The following is a 7322-nucleotide window of genomic DNA, read 5'->3' as shown; positions in this document are numbered from 1 at the left end:
CAGAGCCCTGCTAACCTTAACCATTTTAAATGGGTTAGGGACGTCCCGAGGATCCCAGAGCCCTGCTAACCTTAACCATTTTAAATGGGTTAGGGACGTCCCGAGGATCCCAGAGCCCTGCTAACCTGAACCATTTTAAATGGGTTAGGGACGTCCCGAGGATCCCAGAGCCCTGCTAACCTTAACCATTTTAAATGGGTTAGGGACGTCCCGAGGATCCCAGAGCCCTGCTAACCTTAACCATTTTAAATGGGTTAGGGACGTCCCGAGGATCCCATCAACCGCAGTAGTCTACAGAGAAGGCCTAAGACTGGTACTGCAACATGGCCCGTTTTGGTGTAACAATGCGACCCTCTATTTGTCTCCTCAGAGCTGCAGAAGGAGGAAGATGAGGAACAGGGTCGTCACAGCTACCGTCCGGATCGCCCTCCACCCCCACGTAGAGTCAGCTTCAGCCAGGACACCTCTCACCCCTACTACGATGTGGCTCGACACGGGATCCTCCAGGTCACAGGTAACCAGGACACCTCTCACCCCTACTACGATGTGGCTCGACACGGGATCCTCCAGGTCACAGGTAACCAGGACACCTCCTACTACGATGTGGCTCGACACGGGATCCTCCAGGTAACCAGGACACCTCCTACTACGATGTGGCTCGACACGGGATCCTCCAGGTAACCAGGACACCCCCTACTACGATGTGGCTCGACACGGGATCCTCCAGGTCACAGGTAACCAGGACACCTCCTACTACGATGTGGCTCGACACGGGATCCTCCAGGTAACCAGGACACCTCCTACTACGATGTGGCTCGACACGGGATCCTCCAGGTAACCAGGACACCCCCTACTACGATGTGGCTCGACACGGGATCCTCCAGGTCACAGGTAAACAGGACACCCCCTACTCGACACGGGATCCTCCAGGTCACAGGTAAACAGGACAACCCCTACTACGATGTGGCTCGACACGGGATCCTCCAGGTCACAGGTAAACAGGACACCTCCTACTACGATGTGGCTCGACACGGGATCGTCCAGGTCACAGGTAACCAGGACACCTCCTACTACGATGTGGCTCGACACGGGATCCTCCAGGTCACAGGTAACCAGGACACCTCCTACTACGATGTGGCTCGACACGGGATCCTCCAGGTCACAGGTAAATAGGACACCTCCTACTACGATGTGGCTCGACACGGGATCCTCCAGGTCACAGGTAAACAGGACACCCCCTACTACGATGTGGCTCGACACGGGATCCTCCAGGTAACCAGGACACCCCCTACTACGATGTGGCTCGACACGGGATCCTCCAGGTCACAGGTAAACAGGACACCCCCTACTACGATGTGGCTCGACACGGGATCCTCCAGGTAACCAGGACACCTCCTACTACGATGTGGCTCGACACGGGATCCTCCAGGTCACAGGTAACCAGGACACCTCCTACTACGATGTGGCTCGACACGGGATCCTCCAGGTAACCAGGACACCCCCTACTACGATGTGGCTCGACACGGGATCCTCCAGGTCACAGGTAACCAGGACACCTCCTACTACGATGTGGCTCGACACGGGATCCTCCAGGTCACAGGTAACCAGGACACCTCCTACTACGATGTGGCTCGACACGGGATCCTCCAGGTCACAGGTAAACAGGACACCTCCTACTATGATGTGGCTCGACACGGGATCCTCCAGGTCACAGGTAAACAGGACACCCCCTACTACGATGTGGCTCGACACGGGATCCTCCAGGTCACAGGTAAACAGGACACCTCCTACTACGATGTGGCTCGACACGGGATCCTCCAGGTCACAGGTAACCAGGACACCTCCTACTACGATGTGGCTCGACACGGGATCCTCCAGGTAAACAGGACACCTCCTACTACGATGTGGCTCGACACGGGATCCTCCAGGTCACAGGTAAACAGGACACCTCCTACTACGATGTGGCTCGACACGGGATCCTCCAGGTAAACAGGACACCTCCTACTACGATGTGGCTCGACACGGGATCCTCCAGGTCACAGGTAACCAGGACACCTCCTACTACGATGTGGCTCGACACGGGATCCTCCAGGTCACAGGTAAACAGGACACCTCCTACTACGATGTGGCTCGACACGGGATCCTCCAGGTCACAGGTAAACAGGACACCTCCTACTACGATGTGGGTCGACACGGGATCCTCCAGGTCACAGGTAAACAGGACACCCCCTACTACGATGTGGCTCGACACGGGATCCTCCAGGTCACAGGTAACCAGGACACCTCCTACTACGATGTGGCTCGACACGGGATCCTCCAGGTCACAGGACACCTCCTACTACGATGTGGCTCGACACGGGATCCTCCAGGTCACAGGTAAACAGGACACCTCCTACTACGATGTGGCTCGACACGGGATCCTCCAGGTAGTCCTAACGTGATCCTGATGTGGTTATGTCATATGGCTGTGGGCTACTACACTAGTTCATTTAGCAGGTCCTGATGTGGTTATGTCATATGGCTGTGGACTACTACACTAGTTCATTTAGCAGGTCCTGATGTGGTTATGTCATATGGCTGTGGACTACTACACTAGTTCATTTAACAGGTCCTGATGTGGTTATGTCATATGGCTGTGGGGCTACACTAGTTCATTTAGCAGGTCCTGATGTGGTTATGTCATATGGCTGTGGGGCTACACTAGTTCATTTAGCAGGTCCTGATGTGGTTATGTCATATGGCTGTGGGGCTACTACACTAGTTCATTTAGCAGGTCCTGATGTGGTTATGTCATATGGCTGTGGGGCTACACTAGTTCATTTAGCAGGTCCTGATGTGGTTATGTCATATGGCTGTGGGGCTACACTAGTTCATTTAGCAGGTCCTGATGTGGTTATGTCATATGGCTGTGGGGCTACACTAGTTCATTTAGCAGGTCCTGATGTGGTTATGTCATATGGCTGTGGAGCTACACTAGTTCATTTAGCAGGTCCTGATGTGGTTATGTCATATGGCTGTGGGGCTACACTAGTTCATTTAGCAGGTCCTGATGTGGTTATGTCATATGGCTGTGGGCTACTACACTAGTTCATTTAGCAGGTCCTGATGTGGTTATGTCATATGGCTGTGGGCTACACTAGTTCATTTAGCAGGTCCTGATGTGGTTATGTCATATGGCTGTGGGCTACTACACTAGTTCATTTAGCAGGTCCTGATGTGGTTATGTCATATGGCTGTGGGGCTACACTAGTTCATTTAGCAGGTCCTGATGTGGTTATGTCATATGGCTGTGGGCTACACTAGTTCATTTAGCAGGTCCTGATGTGGTTATGTCATATGGCTGTGGGCTACTACACTAGTTCATTTAACAGGTCCTGATGTGGTTATGTCATATGGCTGTGGGGCTACACTAGTTCATTTAGCAGGTCCTGATGTGGTTATGTCATATGGCTGTGGGCTACTACACTAGTTCATTTAGCAGGTCCTGATGTGGTTATGTCATATGGCTGTGGACTACTACACTAGTTCATTTAGCAGGTCCTGATGTGGTTATGTCATATGGCTGTGGGCTACTACACTAGTTCATTTAGCAGGTCCTGATGTGGTTATGTCATATGGCTGTGGACTACTACACTAGTTCATTTAGCAGGTCCTGATGTGGTTATGTCATATGGCTGTGGACTACTACACTAGTTCATTTAGCAGGTCATGATGTGGTTATGTCATATGGCTGTGGGGCTACACTAGTTCATTTAGCAGGTCCTGATGTGGTTATGTCATATGGCTGTGGACTACTACACTAGTTCATTTAGCAGGTCCTGATGTGGTTATGTCATATGGCTGTGGGCTACTACACTAGTTCATTTAGCAGGTCCTGATGTGGTTATGTCATATGGCTGTGGGGCTACACTAGTTCATTTAGCAGGTCCTGATGTGGTTATGTCATATGGCTGTGGGCTACTACACTAGTTCATTTAGCAGGTCATGATGTGGTTATGTCATATGGCTGTGGGGCTACACTAGTTCATTTAGCAGGTCCTGATGTGGTTATGTCATATGGCTGTGAGGCTACACTAGTTCATTTAGCAGGTCCTGATGTGGTTATGTCATATGGCTGTGGACTACTACACTAGTTCATTTAGCAGGTCCTGATGTGGTTATGTCATATGGCTGTGGGGCTACACTAGTTCATTTAGCAGGTCCTGATGTGGTTATGTCATATGGCTGTGGGGCTACACTAGTTCATTTAGCAGGTCCTGATGTGGTTATGTCATATGGCTGTGGACTACACTAGTTCATTTAGCAGGTCCTGATGTGGTTATGTCATATGGCTGTGGGCGACTACACTAGTTCATTTAGCAGGTCCTGATGTGGTTATGTCATATGGCTGTGGGGCTACACTAGTTCATTTAGCAGGTCCTGATGTGGTTATGTCATATGGCTGTGGGGCTACACTAGTTCATTTAGCAGGTCCTGATGTGGTTATGTCATATGGCTGTGGGGCTACTACACTAGTTCATTTAGCAGGTCCTGATGTGGTTATGTCATATGGCTGTGGACTACTACACTAGTTCATTTAGCAGGTCCTGATGTGGTTATGTCATATGGCTGTGGGGCTACACTAGTTCATTTAGCAGGTCCTGGTGTGGTTATGTCATATGGCTGTGGGCTACTACACTAGTTCATTTAGCAGGTCCTGATGTGGTTATGTCATATGGCTGTGGGGCTACTACACTAGTTCATTTAGCAGGTCCTGATGTGGTTATGTCATATGGCTGTGGGCTACTACACTAGTTCATTTAGCAGGTCCTGATGTGGTTATGTCATATGGCTGTGGGGCTACTACACTAGTTCATTTAGCAGGTCCTGATGTGGTTATGTCATATGGCTGTGGGCTACTACACTAGTTCATTTAGCAGGTCCTGATGTGGTTATGTCATATGGCTGTGGGGCTACACTAGTTCATTTAGCAGGTCCTGATGTGGTTATGTCATGTGGCTGTGGGGCTACACTAGTTCATTTAGCAGGTCCTGATGTGGTTATGTCATATGGCTGTGGGCTACTACACTAGTTCATTTAGCAGGTCCTGATGTGGTTATGTCATATGGCTGTGGGGCTACACTAGTTCATTTAGCAGGTCCTGATGTGGTTATGTCATATGGCTGTGGACTACTACACTAGTTCATTTAGCAGGTCCTGATGTGGTTATGTCATATGGCTGTGGGGCTACACTAGTTCATTTAGCAGGTCCTGATGTGGTTATGTCATATGGCTGTGGGGCTACACTAGTTCATTTAGCAGGTCCTGATGTGGTTATGTCATATGGCTGTGGGGTACCACTAGTTCATTTAGCAGGTCCTGATGTGGTTATGTCATATGGCTGTGGGGCTACACTAGTTCATTTAGCAGGTCCTGATGTGGTTATGTCATATGGCTGTGGGGCTACACTAGTTCATTTAGCAGGTCCTGATGTGGTTATGTCATATGGCTGTGGGGCTACACTAGTTCATTTAGCAGGTCCTGATGTGGTTATGTCATATGGCTGTGGACTACTACACTAGTTCATTTAGCAGGTCCTGATGTGGTTATGTCATATGGCTGTGGGCTACTACACTAGTTCATTTAGCAGGTCCTGATGTGGTTATGTCATATGGCTGTGGGCTACTACACTAGTTCATTTAGCAGGTCCTGATGTGGTTATGTCATATGGCTGTGGGACTACACTAGTTCATTTAGCACGTCCTGATGTGGTTATGTCATATGGCTGTGGAGCTACACTAGTTCATTTAGCAGGTCCTGATGTGGTTATGTCATATGGCTGTGGGGCTACACTAGTTCATTTAGCAGGTCCTGATGTGGTTATGTCATATGGCTGTGGGGCTACACTAGTTCATTTAGCAGGTCCTGATGTGGTTATGTCATATGGCTGTGGGGCTACACTAGTTCATTTAGCAGGTCCTGATGTGGTTATGTCATATGGCTGTGGGGCTACACTAGTTCATTTAGCAGGTCCTGATGTGGTTATGTCATATGGCTGTGGACTACTACACTAGTTCATTTAGCAGGTCCTGATGTGGTTATGTCATATGGCTGTGGGGCTACTACACTAGTTCATTTAGCAGGTCCTGATGTGGTTATGTCATATGGCTGTGGGGCTACTACACTAGTTCATTTAGCAGGTCCTGATGTGGTTATGTCATATGGCTGTGGGCTACTACACTAGTTCATTTAGCAGGTCCTGATGTGGTTATGTCATATGGCTGTGGGCTACTACACTAGTTCATTTAGCAGGTCCTGATGTGGTTATGTCATATGGCTGTGGGGCTACACTAGTTCATTTAGCAGGTCCTGATGTGGTTATGTCATGTGGCTGTGGGGCTACACTAGTTCATTTAGCAGGTCCTGATGTGGTTATGTCATATGGCTGTGGGCTACTACACTAGTTCATTTAGCAGGTCCTGATGTGGTTATGTCATATGGCTGTGGACTACTACACTAGTTCATTTAGCAGGTCCTGATGTGGTTATGTCATATGGCTGTGGGCTACTACACTAGTTCATTTAGCAGGTCCTGATGTGGTTATGTCATATGGCTGTGGGCTACTACAGTAGTTCATTTAGCAGGTCCTGATGTGGTTATGTCATATGGCTGTGGGGCTACACTAGTTCATTTAGCAGGTCCTGATGTGGTTATGTCATATGGCTGTGGGGCTACACTAGTTCATTTAGCAGGTCCTGATGTGGTTATGTCATATGGCTGTGGGGCTACACTAGTTCATTTAGCAGGTCCTGATGTGGTTATGTCATATGGCTGTGGACTACTACACTAGTTCATTTAGCAGGTCCTGATGTGGTTATGTCATATGGCTGTGGGCTACTACACTAGTTCATTTAGCAGGTCCTGATGTGGTTATGTCATATGGCTGTGGGCTACTACACTAGTTCATTTAGCAGGTCCTGATGTGGTTATGTCATATGGCTGTGGGACTACACTAGTTCATTTAGCACGTCCTGATGTGGTTATGTCATATGGCTGTGGAGCTACACTAGTTCATTTAGCAGGTCCTGATGTGGTTATGTCATATGGCTGTGGGGCTACACTAGTTCATTTAGCAGGTCCTGATGTGGTTATGTCATATGGCTGTGGACTACTACACTAGTTCATTTAGCAGGTCCTGATGTGGTTATGTCATATGGCTGTGGGGCTACACTAGTTCATTTAGCAGGTCCTGATGTGGTTATGTCATATGGCTGTGGGCTACTACACTAGTTCATTTAGCAGGTCCTGATGTGGTTATGTCATATGGCTGTGGGGCTACACTA

General features: G+C 48.9%; 1 pseudogene; it reads left to right on the top strand.

Moving 5' to 3' along the window:
- The first annotated feature begins 345 nt into the window (after window positions 1–345).
- Window positions 346–7322, top strand: part of LOC123732788 (rho GTPase-activating protein 8-like) — a 76770-nt pseudogene continuing 69793 nt past the window's right edge.

The sequence above is a fragment of the Salmo salar genome, unplaced genomic scaffold (assembly GCF_905237065.1).
Source record: "Salmo salar unplaced genomic scaffold, Ssal_v3.1, whole genome shotgun sequence".
NCBI lineage: Eukaryota > Metazoa > Chordata > Actinopteri > Salmoniformes > Salmonidae > Salmo > Salmo salar.
This window is presented reverse-complemented; position numbering and strand designations above follow the sequence as displayed.